This window comes from Gopherus flavomarginatus, chromosome 3 (assembly GCF_025201925.1).
Source record: "Gopherus flavomarginatus isolate rGopFla2 chromosome 3, rGopFla2.mat.asm, whole genome shotgun sequence".
Classification (NCBI taxonomy): domain Eukaryota; kingdom Metazoa; phylum Chordata; order Testudines; family Testudinidae; genus Gopherus; species Gopherus flavomarginatus.
Window position 1 is genome coordinate 157,814,768 of NC_066619.1, and position 19,064 is coordinate 157,833,831.

Consider the following 19,064-nt stretch of genomic DNA (forward strand, 5'->3'; position numbering starts at 1 on the left):
CAATGGTAGAGTGTTTGCTTAGTATGGAGCAGAAATGGACCCGATTCCCTCATTCTCCAGCAGAAAATAGGTCATTGCTGGCTGCCTCCCTCTTCTGAGTGCTTCTCACTGAGTATCAACAGGAGAGCAGTAGCTACAAGCTGAGGACTGCTACAAGGAAGCACGGGGAAGCAAACTCTGTTAGCAGCACAGTCTAACCTCCGAGTCAGCCCCTGACTGCCTCCCTCCCTCTTCTTTTGTCCACTGTCCACAGCATTCAGACAAAAGACAGATCCCAAAAGCTACATTCTTGGTGTCATTAGCACCCTGCACAAACCAGCCAACAAGACACGTGCATCCCCCCCCCAACCCTTTCAGTAATGGGGAACAGTCCATGCTGCAAATCTTGCAGCCCCTAGCACAACAGCAGGGGCAGCAGAGATGGTACATAGTGGGGAACCCACACGGTGAGGGAAGGAAATATGTTGCAGAGGAGAGCAGGACACAGAAAGCACTGAGTGGTGGAAGCACCTGTAACACGACTGATCAGCCTGTAACCACTTTGCTTCAACATCTCTCAAACACATGGCATAGCTCTGCCACCCCACATGGGTATTTTAAGTCAGGCAGAGATCCCCATGGCAGACTGCTGGCTGGCACCAGGGGTTTTAACCCACAGATGCTGCTCAAACTCCAAGTCAAGTACTTTGGTGTCCATGCAGTTCTGCACGCGGGGGTGGGGACTGTTCATCTCCCATCCCACACTGGTATGAACGTGACAGCACTGTCAGGATCAGGGACTGTGCCTGGGCAGAACCACCTTCCTCCAGTTAATTTGGAAACACTTGCTCAGTGGAATGCTGCATGCTGGGATTCAGTGAGGGTAGCCGTGTGTGCACCGTTAGTACACGCAGGCTCCAGGTACCCACAGAGCTGGTACCTTGTAACCACTCGTGTCTCTCTTTGAACTGGGGTCAAGAGGCAGCAGGAAGACCCCACAGCCACAAGAGGGGACCGGAATGTGCTGTGCTCTTCTTGCTAGTCGCTGTCTTGCTCTAAGTAATTGAAAACATGAGCAGCTCCCTTATGCTTTCCATTACAATGTGTCATTCGAACTGTGGAGGGGACTGGCTGGCTAGGAAATACAGAGCCTTCCTGAGGTGACTGGTTCACACCCAACCCAAGTCTCATAACCAAAAGGCCACAGTCCCTGATGGCAGTATGGGGGTTGTAGGCCAGTTCCCTTTGAACAAGTGACCATATCACAAAACCACCCCACCATGAGCTCAAAGCAGCTGCCTTGGGGGTCGCTGCAGAGATGCTGTGACACTGGCATGCCAGGTGCCAGCTCATATCGAGGTCCCCATGTCTCAGCGGGACACTGATAGATACACAGCTGGAATGTGTCTGGCTCACTTATGGCTGAGTATTGATGAAATAGGTATAAGAACGTGTTCAGAATCTATTGAATGGTTGTGAGCTGTGGCATGGTTTGGGGAGCAGAGAGTGGGAAACAGAGTCTCATCCCCCCCAATTTAGGCTTAATCAGTTTTGTCTTTATTTAATACAATTTCAGACAGAATTATCACCACTTCTTGTATCTGGCACATACATTCATGCCAGACAAGTAATGACAGAATAGATAAATGGGCTCAGGTTACCACAGTCCAGGGGATGAAGAAATCCATCCTTCTTCCATGACATTCAGCTCCTGTGCTGGTCTTTTAGTCTTGTTCTTCAGTTTTTGATCCAGTGTTTCTCCAGTTTTTAGGGGGCCATTTTACATATATTCTGATACATTTTTACCTTCTCCACTACCTAATTTTCCTCCCATCACATTCAACACATTATCCATTGAATTTTACATAACCTGTGTATTACACATGCACAATCACCTAATATCCACAGTTTTCCTGATGAATTTACAGGTTCTGGGTCCTTTTGCCCTGGGCCATCCAGTTTTTAAGTTTCCCACAAAAAAGCAAGATTTTGTTTATCATTACATGTTGGTATCTTTTACTTACATCTTCTAATATGACACATTAAAATGCTGTTGCTAGCAGGATAACTAAACAAATCAGCCAGTTACATCAAAAAGAAATTAACAAAAATACACTGATGCCCGGGAAAACCTGGGCCTGCCTGTTACTTTATCTCTACTTTCTCAATATCTCTAATTACAATTCATTACAAATAGAGCTAACAAAACTTTTAACTCTGATCATTAACAATCCTTCCTTTGAACGTTTTAGATCAGTTGTGCATGTTATGCTCCCCCTTAGTCTATTAAGGGAATTTTAGAGAGCATACTATGATTCTTTAACGTTAACATCTCTCATTTTCTGCAAATACAAATTTGTCAGGGGATTTTTTATTTTACTCAAAGCCCAAAAAATTTTGTACAGCCAAATCTTATCAGTGCTTCTCCTGTTGCAAAATTTTAGATGCTCTGGGTGTTTTAGACCTTGGTATATAGTTAGTTTTAATGATACCCCAAGAATGCATTAAATCTTACTTGTAATATCTGTGTTCCGTATTGTGAGCCTCTGTGACTATGTAAATCACCATACAGGAGAGGGGAGTTAATTAGTGTGAGGAGTGGCTCTTCTATAGAAATTGTTATGCCCCTCTCCACAGAGAAGACCCGTCAATACCAGATGAGTTAGGGTTGGGTCTTGCAACTGGAAACTCCCTGCATCTGGACTGAAAACCCAACAACAAAAGGATTAAAGACTGTTGTTGTTCTGCTCTCCTCCCCGTGAAGATGAGTCATGCAAGTGGACTCCTCCCATCAGATGAGGTTGCAGCTCAGAGCACAAGGAAGGAGGGGGATAGATCCCCAAATCAAAAGAACTAAGCATCTCTATGCTGCTTAGACTCAGGGTGTGGGGGGCGCAAGGGGCTTCTAGAATAAACAAGAGATCCCCAGCTGCTTAGCTAGGGTTAGTCCTAGAAGACAAATAGAGTTTATTGATTATAGGTTTCAAAAGTTATTATCTTGAAATGAGTCAGAAGTCTCAGAAAACATGTTATGACAGTCATGCTGAAGAAAGATCTTTTGATATAGGGTGATGTGGTGCTAGTGTTGAATCCAGTGAGGAAAAACAAGATGCGAGGAAAAATTATTGGGAGGGACCTCTTGAGGTGATAGAAAGGAGGATGGAGCATGGGATTAATGAGCACCTCATAAGTTTGGGGTCCTAAATTTGCCTTCTGGAAATAGAAAAAAAGGGAAAATCAGAAGTTAGAGCTCAATAGGAAAAAAAAAAGACAAGGACTGACAGTGCTAAAGATCCACAGTGAAGACTGTAAGTAACCTCTGTTGCTTCCTCCATATCTTTCAAACTAAGTGGGTCTAATCACACCAGATGGCACATGGTTTCTTGGAATTATGGCATCCTACCTACTAGGGAGACAGCTAAAACCCTCAGATTCATTTTTAAAGCTATGCTACCTGCCATCCTACAGGGTAATTCCTTTAGCTCCCTAATCAAATCAGTTGCAGAACATCCCTCCTACCTCTGCTGGCTTTCCTGCTTCCAATCTGTGATTGGCTGCAACACTAGCTCCACAGTAGACTTTGTCCATCAACCTGTCAACCTCTGCACAGAAGCCACAAGGGAAAGCAAAGCCAGTCACGAGAATCCAAAGCTAGAAGTGTCAGTGGGGGTAGGAGCCCTGATTGGTGACAGGACAGGGGCCGGGGAGGAGAGAGAAGATGGGAGCAAAATAATGGGGTAAGAGGCAGCCCAATATAAGCTGTTGAAAAACAAAGAAAAAACAAAGAATTCTTGGCTGCCAGGCTACCAGTGAGAGACTTGCTATCATACTTAGCACCAAGTCACTGGGATTCTCCTGTAAGGGATGAGTACTAGGAGAAGATTGAGAAACCTTGCTCTAGACGTTCATCGAGGATAGGTCCATCAGTGGCTATTAGCCCCTATCTTGCTGCTTATGGATGTTACTATTGGCTTTAACCTTTGAGTAACATGAAGTTTTCCACTGACTAACCACAAGGCAATTGTCTGTGAGCATCATCAGTTAACATCAAAATTACACCTCCAATCATGGATGGAAAAAAAAATCGATCATGGAGCAGCACTGGATATAGTACTGATCAAACTCACTGGAGAAAAGAAGATTATGAATAGCCCTAATGCTCAATCAGTTTGATTTTTCTAGACTGTTTTTGCACATTTCCTTTTGTGCTTATTAAAAACAATCCCACTGCAGCAAAAGTAGAATAAAGAACAATTTAGCGCTGTTGATTTTTTTTTTAACTTTTACTCGTGAATAAATGATTACTGGAAAATCAGCTGAAAACATTCCATTTTGCTTTATTAGTATTTTGTTTGAGTGCAACACAAAATATGGCCTCCATCCTGCAAGGATGTCACTCATTTTAATCCCAAACTTCTCATATTCCACATAAATTTGGTGTTTCTTGAGTGTTATTTTTGAAAATTGTTTACATCAGAAATAAAGAAACATAAGAAGATGATCGCAGGCAGTTATCTCCATTAAAAAAAAGGAATTCCACAGCATTTTGTGTTTCCTACATATTCAATTATTGTGTGTCCTTCATTTTGGGTCTTTGTCATACATTTCATCCCATATTTGGACCTTGGCTGGCTGACAAATCTGTTGCTAGCAAGGTTCTGTACTCGTGGATCTAACCACAAGATTGTGGCCTACATCAGTGCAACAGTCTTCATTGCATACCATCCCAGCAAAAATAATAGTCATACATTTTTTAATAGGAAACTGTTTGTATGAATTTGAAGTCACATCCGCTATGTGAACTTTATACTGCATACTGCTCTGTAGACTGTTCAGTAAACACCTACCATATGTACCATTACTAGAAAGAGATGGAAGAATTATCTATAATCATGCAGAAAAGGCAGAAGTGTTCAGAAAAAATTCTGTTTTGTATTTGGAGAACAAAATAGATAATATACTCTCATCATAGGATAACAACACTCTTTCCATCCCACTAGTATCTCTGGGGGATGATAAACAGAGGGTTCTAAAAGCAGACATTTTAAAATCAGCAGGTCCAGGTAACTTATATCCAAGAGTTTTAAAAGAACTGGCTGATGTGCTTACAATCATTGGATTGTAAATGTTGATTTTCAATAAGTCTTGGTGCCCTGGGGAAATTCCAGAAAACTGGAGGAAAGCTAATGTGGTGTCAATTTTTTAAAAGGGAAAATGGGATGACCCTGGGATAATTAAAGGCTTGTCAGCCTAACATTGATCCTGGACAAGATAATGGAGCAGTTGATACAGGACTCAATAATAAATTACTAAAGAAGGGTAATGTAATTAAGGCAAATCAACATGGATTTATGGAAAATAGACCCCGTCAAATTAACGTGATTTTTTTTTCAGTTGAGATTGCAAGATTGGTTGATAAAGACAACAGTGTTGGCATACTATATGTAGACTTCTGTATGGCATTTGATTTGGTACAGCACAAAATTTAGATTAAAAAACTTGAAAGATATAAAATTAACATGAAACACATGTAATGGATGAAAAATTGGCTAATAGGTCTCAAAATATTACTGTACACAGGGAATCATCATTGATTAGTCTGTTTGCAGTGGGATCCCTCATGGATTCATTCTTGGTCCTACGCTATTTAACGTCTTTATCAATGATGTGGAAGAAAACAAAATCATTGGTTGATTGGCAGATTACCCAAAAATTGGAGCAGTGGTAAATAATAAAGAATGATTCAGAGTGAGCTAGATTGTTTCCTTGCACTCGGTTTGCCAAGCAAACGTTTTAATGTGGCAAACTGGAAGCAAAGAATGTAGGCCATATTTACAGGATGGGAAAATCTATCCTGGGAAGCAGGGACTCAGAAGAAAATTTGGGGGGTTGTGGTGGATAATCAGCTGAACATGTGCTCCTAGCTATGCCCAAAAGAACAGATGTGATCTTGGGATGCATGAACAGGGAAATCTTGAGCAGGAATGGAGGGGTTATTTCACTTCTACCTTTGGCACTGGGTGCGACCGCTGCTGGAAGACTGTGTTCAGGTCTGGTGCCCACAATTCAAGAAGGATGTTGGTAAAATGGAGAGTTTTGAAACTGGCATGAAACAGTTCCATTTTTCTACATGAAACAGTTCCATTTTTCAGTTCAAAATGAGATTGTTTCAAAATTTAAGTTAATTTAGAGTAACAAATGTTTTAAAACTAAGAAAAAAATTTAAAAAATTAAACTAAAAATGAACCATTTTGATTGTTCCAACACCCCCCCCCCAACCCCGCAAATATTAGATTCATGAAAAAATTTCCAGATTTTGACTTGTCCTGCTTTGGGATAGGGAAACTTTTTGAAATCTCAGAAATTCTCATTGGATGGAAAACTGTTTAGTGCCAAGCTCGGCCACTCACGTGAGTCAATTTCATTGATATTGATAGGATCAGGCCCTACATCTTCTGGAGAGATATTCCAGGAGCTATTCTTTGCAGGTAATAAAGATGAGCCACTGAACATATGAATAACGTGAACAGCAGTACGTTACCAAGACCGATGGTAATCAGCAAGAGTTCTGAAGGAACTTATGCATGAAGTGGCTGAGCTGCTGACAAAGAATATAAAATTTATCTTAAAATTAGCTACTATAGAAGAGAACTGGAGCACAGTCAATGTTATAGCTATCTTTAAATGAGGATTACTTCAATACCAGATCAATTGGTCTATCAAAAATAGGTTTATTAAACACATTAATTAGCATAACATGATCAGGACAACCCAATATATCCTCTGTCATTGTCCTTATATCATTTCATTCCCAAGGAAAACTGTGCCTCTGATCTGCTAGAATAATTTGAGAGAGGTCAGCCAATTAGTGGAGAAGACAAAATAAAGACAAAAGCCAAGACATTCACAAATTGGTGCCTGAACACCACTGGTGATTACTAAACACTATTGGTGCCTTAAATGTAGCCTTGTAAGCATGAGATATTCAAAAGTGCCTAGGTGACTTTGGAGCATAAGACTCATTGACTTTCAGTGGGACTTATCTGCAATCAGATGTTTTTGAAAATCTTACTCTTTATTTAGTCCGTACTTAGGCACCTAAGTAAGTGTCCTGATTTTGAAAGCTTCTGAGCACGCATCAGCCTCCACTGAAATCCAAGATAAAACTGGTAGCCATTGTCATGTTGGTCCACAGGATGGAACACATTTGTTTTCATTTGATACAATGGCAAATGGAAGTGACTAAAGATGTCAGTATTTGTACTATCTTACAGTAATGTACCAATGCAACAATGTTTGCATGCTAGATATCACTATGTGTTTCAGTTCCATAAGAGCCGAAAACACATTCATGACTATTCTCAGAGTAGCACAGAACTTAAGGATATAAAAGATATCATGTAACCCACTCTCTGCCACTGCTGGATCATTCCCAACAGTCTGATCTACATTGTTTTGTTCTGTCCAGTTTTAAACATCTCAAGTGATGAAACTTCCATTTCAAGAATTCACCAGAGTTAAAAATTCATATACCTAAGCGATATATTAAAATCTGAAAAATAGGATACAAAAGGAGATTTTGTTGTTTCTTTCTTTCTTTCTTTCTAAGCCGATCATCATTTTAAAGATGACATAATAGATGCAATTAACTGGTTAATTCTCTAACGACTCCAAGATCTTTTTCTTGAGTGGTAAGAGCCAATTTAGATCTCATATTTTGTATGGATAATTGGGATTATTTTTCCCATGTGCATTATTTTGAATGTATCAACACTGAATTTCATCTGCCATTTTGTCACCCAGTCATCCAGTTTAGTGAGACCTCTTTGTAACAACTCGTGGTCAGCTTTGGACTAACTATCTTCTCCCTAGTATTAACATTTTCTTTTAAATATTAAAATTAGGGCTGTTTATTCAAAAATATGGATCCTTCTGAGAACTGTTACATGTTATATAAATGTCTATATAAAAACTTTTCATTAACCAAAAATCTAGTTTTTGATTAACCAAAAAAATTCCATAACAATCTCTATAATGTTTTCAGGAAAGATTTTGATGGGTTTTTTAGGGAAGAAAACCTTGCAAAATGGAAATAACTTCAAAAAATTTTGCAGGGTAAGGCACATATAAAGAGAAATAAGGAGCTGTCATATCTATGATCATTTACACAAAAATAACCAATTACCCATATAGTCTGCCTTGTCTGTACTGAGTGCTTGGCTTGGAAATTGAGATATTGAAGTCCTTATTTTTTTCAGAGAAGACTTTTACTCACTCACAATCTATCTGTATATTTTTAATAAACTCACTGCTGTAGTAGCTAAGCTCCATCCCTACTAACCACTGTAAGTGACATAATAAGAACAGTTAACACCTGTAGGATCTCTTAACAGAGACACATCTGACAAACTGTACCAGACTCACTCAGTCGTTTTTTTCCATCAGCATGGGCCAGGTTAGCCACATAACCCTCAAGGTGCCTTTGGAGTTCTTCAAAGGATCCGACAGTCTGCTTGAATGTTCTAAAACATGAATGAATGAACATAGTAAACTGCTGGAACCACATTGCAATATCTGGATTTTTCAGTCTTTGAAGACATCATAGAAAAACATGGATGTCAAACTATTTCCCTTGGTATTAATACTAGCTTCTCCAGATAAATTGTGAAAGTATATGAGGATATGTCTATGCAGCCAAAAAAACATGACACCAAGTTTCAAAGCTTTTGGTCAACTGATTCAAGCTATAGGGCTGGTGCTGGCGAGCTGAGAACAGTAGGGTAGGTGTTTGGACTCAGGCTGGAGTCTTGGCTTTAAAACCCAGCCAGGGAGGTGGGGGGAGGGGAGAGAGAAAGATCTCAAAGCCCTGGCTTCATACCAAAGTAAAATGTCTACATGCCTATTTTTAGCCCTGTGGAACCAGCCCCATAAGCCCAAGTCCTTTGACGCAGGCTCTGGGACATTACCCTTTAGATGGTGCTGGTTCACTGTGAAAGGATGAGTCACCGCTATAAAAAATTAGCCTCTGATGAATGTCTGATTGTTATTTCATTCTACATCTGATTTCTCATTTAGCTACTTCCTCCAGCAGCAATAAACCTAACAGCCTACTACAGCTATTGCTTTGGGTTTACTCCATATATACTCAGAAATTAGCCACACTTAAAATTTAATAACTATCAGTCATTCAGCTAATGGGAAAGAGTTGTATTGGTTTTAGTCTTAATAAATACCAATATATTTATATTGAGCCTTCCATCCCAAAGGAATACAAAATTTAGACAACATACAGAAACTCTGTAGAGGAATCACTTTGCTAGTCACTTAAATGCAGTCGTTTCTGGGGATATCTAACAGCATCCAGAAAAAGAAAAGAAAGCAAACAAAATATATAATTCTATCCAATTGCCACTGCAGACAGTACGTAGGTCAACACTAACTACCTACCTACCCAGGCTGAGTCCACCCCAAACTCTGATAGTAAGTGCTATAGGTTTTTAAAAGGCCACAGCTGTTCAAGATCTTGTGTTTACACTTCAGACAGAAGAACAAACCTTCTGAAGCACAGCGCCCCTCAACACCAAGGTGGTGCATTTGTTCCGTATTAGAGACCAGATTCTGCCACTCTTACTCATGGTCAGAAGTACTCTTCTTCACCCATAGCACTACTCTCAGAATCAGGTAGTGCACAAAGTGAGTAGGGGGACAGAATCTGGCCAACACAAAGAGAAGAGTGTCGTCTACAGCATCACGGGTATGTCTACAAAGCAGCTAGATACCTGTGACTGGCTCGTGCCAGCTGACTCAAGCTCATGGGGTTCGGGCTGTGGGGCTATTTCACTGCTATGTTGACCCTGAGAGGTGGGAGGGGCCCAAAACTTCTTGCCTGAGCCAGGAAGTCTACACTGCAGCAAAACAGTCCTGCAGTCCAAGCCCCATAAGCCCAAGTCAGCTGGCATGGGCCAGCTGTGAGTTTTTCTTTTGCTATGTAGACATATCCGTTGAAATTTCTTGGAGATTGCCAGTCCTATCTGGCACAATTCCTTTTAGCTGGCAAGATCAGTCAGGAGAGTGCAGCGATAGGTATACCCAGCCTTCTTCATGACAATGTTGGATGGCCATTCTTTGAAAATAGCTGCAAATTATAAGCATGCTTTTAGGATACATAAACAAATATTATGAGATACTATACAATATAGATCTCTGGCAGATATGGGCTTTAATAATTTAGAAAAGACTGATATTTTTGTAATAGATTTTAACCCCGCAGTTTGCAAGGTGTGGTCTGTGGACAGCTTGTGGTTTGCAGAACACTTAATGATGGCTTTTGGAAAGTTGGCAGGTCACCTGGTGCTTGGTCTTCCAGCTGTTTCTACAGATGTCCATTCATTTCATTAAAGGAAGCTAAAATACATATTCTCCTAACATTATTTTTCCAGGTAATCCTTTTGCAGTAGTTTGTTATACAATCATGGGTGGGAGAGTAGCTGTCCGTAAAATAATCTCTTCACTGGGACATGGTCTACACCATGGAAAAAGCTGGGAACTCCTGATTTAATCAGTTGTCAGATCTCATAACAGGACTCAAAGTGTAGGGGAGTGAAACAGGACATGTACTCTGTGAGAAAGTTGTTAAAGAAAAGGTTGCTCTTTTGTTCAACAATAATATGGTACTTACTATCTATAACAAGGCACAGCACATCATTTTCCTCTGCATTTATGTTTGCTGATCTGACATCATCGCTATGAACTGAAATAGGTTAGAAAGATTTGAGAAGCACATCAGAGTCGCACATTGTTTTGAAGCACTTCGTGCTTTGCTATGGCAGGGTCACTTTGGCTGGTGCTTAGAAATGAATACTGATAAGTGACTCATCAGCCTACATGCTCGGTGCACAATATTTTCCTTCTGGGTAAATATTATTGAGCCAATTGCAATGCACTTTATTTCCCCCAAGAACACCACATGATTCCAAAAGGGGATATTTTCCCATTCATTGCAATTTATTGTATTTCCTTTAAAATAGCATTTGCTTTAAGTAAGTCACTTGAGTCAAAGCCCATTGAAGTAAATGATAATGACTTTAATAGGCTTTGGATCAGGACCCACAGCAGCAACTTTCCAAGAACCTTGGTGGTATACATAATTAGCCAGAAGCCCCATCCGCTTTTTAATAGAGAATTGTGATCCAGAGACACAAAATGCCCTGCATTCAAGGCTCAATCTTCACCCAATTTTTTACACAAATATCCACAGATGATTAACACAAAGAGGGCTTGGAAGCAAATTTAGCTGACAATTTGAATATTCTGATCTTGAATATTTTGAATTTTTTTATTAAAAATTCTGTGAGAATTCCCACCACATATTTTTGTAAATAAACTTTCACATCCTTTTATAATAACAATGGGATGTCAGAGATTTATTTTTTACACTAACAAATCCTCAAAGCATTCACAGGACCCACTTATAGCCAACCCATAACATCTAATGCACATACGTGAAACTGAACAACAGACATTGGCTTTGAGGAGAAGCGCAGATATTTTCCCATTTCACCTGCCTTTTCATTGATTTTAACTGTGTTATGTCAATATCTCTGAGACTGGTTAGGCAGCAGTTGCACTTATCATGATGACTGGTATTGTCTAATTGTTTACGTGTGCTTCCCTGTTAGTCTGTATGTCTGCAGCCCCCTGTTGTCTTTTATCTTATGCTTAGATTCTAAATTCGTTGGGGCAGGGACAGTTTTTTTGTTCAGTGAATGTACAGCACCTAGCACACTAGGGTTCTAATGCATGACATGAGTTCACCGGTGCTACCCCAGGACAAATAATTAATTACAATAAAGCTATCTTTGCCCTGTTCCTGAGTACAGCGTGTCCACAACTGTGAAGCCAGCCCTCTAAATACAATGGATGCTTTCCTAAGACTGGTTTTATACATTAAGGCCTTAGGGATGGATTCTCCACTACCTCACACTGTATGTTGATGCAAATAGTAGTGTATTAAACCAGGTTTCACAGGTGCAAATGGCTAAGGCATCAGAGAATCAAGCCCTTGGACAGCATCAACTTTGCTCTAGATCCTAATTAATAATGGGTTTTAAACCCTCTTGTCTATGAATTGCACTTCTTGTAAATGCCAGAGATATCACAAACTAACATTTATTTGTAATGCCACTAAGTTGTATTATTTGCTGTCAGCATGGATTTCCCCTCTGACTTCTCTACAAATGCTATATTAGAAACACATTTTCTCCTTTAAAAGAAAAATACTGCCCTCTTTGGTGAATACAAAAAAATCTGAAATTAAGATGAATTATTAATTTGTACCACCTGTGATAGTTTTATATTACAGAGAGAACACACCCAGGGGACAAGGGGCAAGCAATTCTATCCAAAATGACTTCATAACTGAAATCTCGGAAGGCCAGAACAGTGTTATCATTGCATATGCCCAATAAACTACGGGGAAAGGCTTCCATGAATTGTAAGCTGAGCTCTGCTGGGGTGATTTACACTGAAGTAAAAAATAGTCCCTGTGTACTTATCAATGAATTATTACATTGCACAATATTTTATGACTGACAGAAACATGACTTACTATTAGCCAACCTTACAGGAAGGGTTTTCCAGTATATTCTTAATGTGACAGCTCACAGGCACCTTATATTGTACCATGATGCAATTCCTAGGCTCTCCACCTACATAGGCTTTTAAATCAAGTAAATAAACTCAGCAGCACGTTATAGCAGAATTACAGGTATGGTTATATATGAAGTTTGATTCTGGGCTTTTTAACTAAAGTCTCTGAAGTCTTTAACTAAAATCTAAACAGTAGACGTGACAGCGGAGGAATAGCATAGACTACAACTTGGGTCAGAATAAAATTATTTCATTTGCATTTCCCTAATTCCAAATGTGAATTCGTCTTGGACTTTGAAAATCATAAAAATTGGGTTCCATGGTTTATTGTGCCAACAATGGCACTTGTACCTCTCTATGGCTTAATGCTGTAGGTAGTAGGCTAATGTTGCTTATTTTTGAAAATACGTACGTTAGAATCTTTAACTTAGTTTTAAAAACTCTTCTCACTGCAAGCAGTCTATACTCTTGGTTAGTTTATCTTCAAAACAAAACACGTAGTTCTAGTGGTTATCCTGTGTATTTTCCTCCAGATCTTTTCTCCACGCTGTTTTTGTATCAATCGCTTTACTAAGTAAGACAAAATCCTTGTAGTCGTTTACATCAGTGTAATATAGGGGTGAATCATTATCATTCTGCTCTCATAGTATTTAATAAGTATTTAACATTGGCATAAACACCTACAAAGAATGCAAAGTGTACAACCTGTAATCACCACTAACTTTGATAGCTGAAGTGTTTACCCCACATGCATTTCCTGGGATTATACCCTGATCAAACAAAATAAGTTAAAAGCACATGGTACAGTGAAACCCCGCTATACCGCGACCTTTGGGGTCCAAAAATTCCCATTGCGCTAAATGCGGGGTCGCGGTATAGCGGGGTTTCAAATCAGTCAGGTGGTCCCCAAAACGGTGCATTGAGGTGCACCGCCTAGTGACCCTGGTGCCTACTGACCAGCAGGGGAGAGGAGCTGTGGCCCCCTGCCTGCCGGGGACAGAGAACTCTGAGGCTGTGGGCACCGGTGCTCTCTGTCCCCAGCAGGCACGGGGCCGTGGCTTCTCTCCCGCTTCAAGAGGAACCGCTTCAAGAGAGCTCCCCGCCTGCTGGGGACAGAGAGCACCGGCGCCCGCAGCCTGGGAATTCTGTCCCCAGCAGGTGCGGGGCTGCAGGTTCTCTCCCCTGCCATGGTGTTGGGGACCATTGGTACAGCACCATACTGTATTATACTGTACCTTAAAGGGGAGCCAACCTGCGATCACGTTATATGTGATTTCACGTTATGGCGGGGTTTGACTGTATCTTAAAAAAAATCTGTACTTGTAGAGAAAAAAGTTCTAGTAGTAGCATGGACTGATTTGTAGTTTAAAACATGTGCAAAGAATCCAGAGGTTCAATGTCAAATATAAACAAACACACTAGCCCCCAGCGTATTCAAATACATTCAAGACAATGCAGAGTCAAACCAAAGGTAAGATTGTCAGCTCTGCTGTGATTGTTGTTAAAACAGAATCCAACTGCAATGATAACTTACTAGTCTTGCAGACAACACAAAAATAATACACAGAACATAGAATCAGGAGTTGACGCCTCTCTGACAAATGGGTCACAAGAGAAAAAGATCTAGAGAAGCATACCAAATACAGAGATAAGCAATGAAAGAATGAACCCAGAAGACATCTTATACTGGGTCAGATTTGATAGCTCATTTTGGAACTATACCTAAGTGTCCACTTTTTGCAGGAGATTAAAAAAAGAAAAAAAAACTTACAATATTGGCTAATTATGGTCACAAAGCAACTCAATTTTTGAATTGTTTAAAATAATGTTTGCTTTGGCTTTCAATTTCCTATTTTTTAAATATAGATGAATAGGTTTTAAAGCCAGAAAGGACCATTGTGAAGATCTCATCTGACCTCCTGCATAACACAGGTCATAGCATTTCACCTTGTGAGTCCTTCCATTGAGGGAATTATTCTCCCTTGCATCATACGTGAAGACTTTCAAGCCCAATACCTTGTATTTGAAGCAACTAATGTTTTAGAAAGGCATCCAGTCTTGATTTTAAAGTCTCCAGGTGGTGATGAATTTACTACTTCTCTTGATAATCTGTTCCAATAGTTAATTACTTTCTCTGTTAAAAGGTTTTGTCTTACTTCCCATTTGAATTTCTATGAACTTCAACTTCCAGCTATTAGATCTTGTTGTGCATTTTGCCTACTAGCTTAAAAAACATCCAATATCAAATATATTTTGTGTTTTATAACATACAAAAATCAAAATCAGAAAATTGTTTCTGTGAATCCAAAAAATGCAACACAGCTGAATTTATGCTGTTTGACAGTCAGTTATACTGACTGTGTCATTGTATCTGCACAGGTATCTCTTAAGATCTTCAAGAATACTCCAGGTATCTTAAGCTGTAGATCCAGAAAACATTACAATTAGCTTCCAAGGAATTTTCTGCATTGTTTATGGTGCTGTCATTCTCACGATGTTCTGGAACACCTCTCCATCCAATGCCCATGTCTTGACCTTGGTGACGGCTTTAGAAAAAGTAAAAAGCCATTTTATCTAGTGACTCAGTGGAAGATATTGTGGAATGATACTATGAGTATTGTACAGTAAAGAGCCATATTTTCAAGAGAGATCAGGGCCCAGATTTTCAAGTGTTCCGCACCCACCATTGCTGCCAGATTTTCAGGAGAGTTCAGCTCCCATTCAGCCACCTCCTACTTAGATTATCAAAGTTACACTGAGCTACTTTGAAACTGACCATTTCTTTTGGTCTTAAATGGGAGTTGAACTCTTGTGAAATATCTGGCCCTGATTATGGGCATTGACCTCCTTTGAAAATTCTGCCCTATACTGCTAGTGAAAAAGCTCAATTCTAAATAGACAGGCTTGCATTTTCGAATGTGGGGGGGTTAGGTTTTTAGTGTTTTGGCTTGGATCCTTCTGTAATTTAGACTTAGTACAAATGCTGACTATAAAATAGTCAGGTCTGGCTGTTGTACTATAATGATGTTAGACTAGGTTCAGCAGTTTTATATACAATAAAACAAGTTGTTTGATTCGGGGTTAGGGTAACTTCAGAAGAAAACTTCACTTAAGTTATTTTATTACAGGAATACAGAGACATTTTTACTTAGAAAGAACAATGTGTGGAGTGTAATGGAGCACAAAGGGATAAGTTATCTAGAAGGTTCCATCTGCTTCACAGACCCTTTGAAGTCTGTTACAGACTAGAAATAATTGGATTTAGCACAGAGGGATGGGCTAGATTCTCAGCTGGTGTAAATCAGGGTAGCTCTGCTGAAGTTTTTCTTCTGCAGTTACCTGCTACCAGATCTAACAACTTGTTTTGCTTGACGTGTATAAGCATAGCTCCACTGACATCAGCTGGGAACCTAGCCCTAGCTTCTTAATTATGAGTAAAGCAATGTCCATCATTGTAAGGCAATTGTAACCTATGAGAGGAGAGGGAACGATGAATTACATAAAAGGAACAAAGATCAAACGATTCAAGTACAGCTACTGTATCTGCAGATATTCTTGGCTAGTCCTAGCACAGATGCATTAAGCTCTCCGGCTAGGTACACGTCTTGCTTACCTGGGATGAGTTGTTCCTTTTGTTCAAAGACTGGCTAGAAAGGTAGGATTTCACTAGACATAGCTCCAGTAATCCCTGCTCATAGATGGCGCCCAGTTAGGGAGAGCTGCGTGACAGCTTTCACCAGAAGAAACTCAGGTAGACCGTACATCGGAGCTCTTGCAATGATTTAGCTATTCATAAATCCTTTCTGGCTCTCAGTGGGTTTCCTCAAAACTAATTCGTGTTAACAAAGACTCTAAAATAATGTGACAGTTTAACATGTGTAAGCAGAGTCAGGATGAGCTCTACCCTGACATCTGATGGTGAATTATGGGTAGTGTGGAAAGGAATTTCAGGTATTTGCATTGGCACACCCACCCCACCTTGTATAGCCCACGGAAGCCTGGGATGGTTATTTTGACAGCTCTGGGATCCCCAATTTCTTTGCTGTTGGGGCAGGAGGAATAAAGTGTTGTCACCCTGATTATGTGAATGAGGAACTATGAGACTGCTTTATGACAGAGATGTCTCAACATCAATTAAGTAGCACTTGCTAGACAAGGGACATGGGTGCCAAAACCCAGTGAAAGGGGAGAGGTTGGGGGACTGGTGTGTGCGCACCTGAAGGTATGGGCCCCTTTTGGGGCCTGGAACACTAATTGCACATCCTTCTGTCTCCACTGTTGAAGAGCAGAGCTAATTTTTATTCCATTAAGAGTCCATCTAGAGGCTGCTGAGCTGAATTCACATTGGGCCAGTGGTGCACCGGCAACAGAGCTCCCCTACTACAAGCTGAAATCACTAAGAGCTGAAATCACTTAAAGAGCTAAGCTTACTGAGCTGAGATCACTGAGTGCTGTGTTGACTAGTGGGGGAGCCTGAAGATCTATCGCTAAGCAGCTGGCAGAGCGGGAGCAGTTTGCAGCGTGTTGGAGCAGCCCACGGAACAGTGAGCGGAGTGGAGTGGAGCAGTTTGCGGGGATGGCTGGAGCGGCTCACGGGTTGGCTGGAGGAGCGGCACAGCTTGTGGAGTGGAGCTGGTTGTGGTGAAGGCTGCAGCAGAACTCCATGGAGAGGTAGAGCAGTTGGCCCTGGCCCACGTAAGGTGCCCCTTAACACCCTGTGTGTGCCCCCCCATTTCCATCCAAGCTGGGGGGGTAAAACTCTGCAGATAAACTTTTGAACTCTAGGGTGGCACTGACCAGAGACTTTCAGGTTGTTGGACTTTGGGGTGATTGGACTTAAGACTCTAAAGGGGAAAGAACATTGCCAAACGTACTTGGAGGTGGGTTTTTTGCTTATGGTTTGTGTTATAATCCTGTTTGTGGTGTTTCTCCAACGTGATGTCGCATTGTTTCCCTCCTTTATTAAAAGGATTTTGCTACACTCAAGACTCCGTGCTTGCAAGTGAGGAAGTACTGCCTCCTAGCGGCGAGCGGGGTGGTGGTATGTAAGTGTCCCAGGTCATTGGGTGAGGGCTCAAGCCGGTTTTGCATTGTGTTATTAAAACAGAACCCCTGGATACTGAACCCGGCCCTTGTTGCTGCCAGCTCAGAGGGGCAGAAGGGTTACACATGCAAAAAAACTCAAACCCAGAACAAACAAAAAACATAATGTAAATTGTACAAAACATGGAAAGGGGAAGAATGTGGAACACAATCAAATACAGCAGTGAATTAGGACGGAAGAGCAATCACATTATCAGTGCCATTCTGTGTATTATGCAGCTGCAAAGAAGAGAGACTAAATGCAAGAATTTCTTTTTCATAGCCAGCATCTTTTGTGTCAATTGGTGACACAACTTCAAAAAGCCAACAGAAAAAACAAAGAAGGAGAAGGAGCTCAAATGCAAAGTAACACCAAGATCTGATTGTCCTAATTAAGAATTTCGCTAGATCTATATTTGTTTGGTAACTGTGAGACCTTTTAAGGAAGTCCAGAGCATCCGCGTTTTTTCCCTTTTCTCCTAGAGCTGTTTTTATCAAATCCACAAATACCATAGAAGAAGAAGGTTTTTAAACCTAGACAAACCCACTTTTTCTTTCATTTAAATACCAAGATTGCATTCTGAACAAAATCTTACAAACAGAAGACCATCGCTCCTACTAAATCATTCAACCACTAAACATAATCCTTCCTTAACATATATCTTGGTACATGTTTGGCTTGCAAGAACATTTTGGAGATGCCTGACTATTTACCTAATGTCATACTGGAGAAGGAAATATGTTCATGTCTTGGTATTATTATATCTCCAGATAGGAAGAACTCAAAGAGGAAATACTTAAGCTCAGAGGTAGAGTCAGGACATGTATGTATATATTAAAATGATAACTTCAAGATGAACCTGGATACAACGAAAATTTCACTCCAGCACATATTGATTTCATTTTTGGTAGGATTTTAATAATGAGTTATGTGTACCTTTCACAGAAGCTGTCCTCGTGCAGTTATATAAAATGGCTAGTTCACCAAATGTTGTCCACTTGGAGATTGATGACAGTAGCTTGTCCTGCTGGAAGACCTCCACGCTGCCCTCTGTCAAAAGTCACCATGAGAACATGCGGTGAAGTTGGGCTACATCACACAGCTTAAATGAAAAGCAAATTAAGACATTTCTGGTTTCCCCACAGGCTGAGATATCACTGAAATATAAAAACAATGCTTTGAAACAGGAGAGAAAAAGAGAATTTTGATATATACATTCCAATTGGTTAATTTAGGGTTTCAGCATTTTAGAAAACATTTTCCAACATCAAAAAGGATACTGCTAAGGTGAATGTCAAACTCTGAAGCTATAAATAATACATTGTCAAAGAAGAGTTAAGTTGATACATTTTGT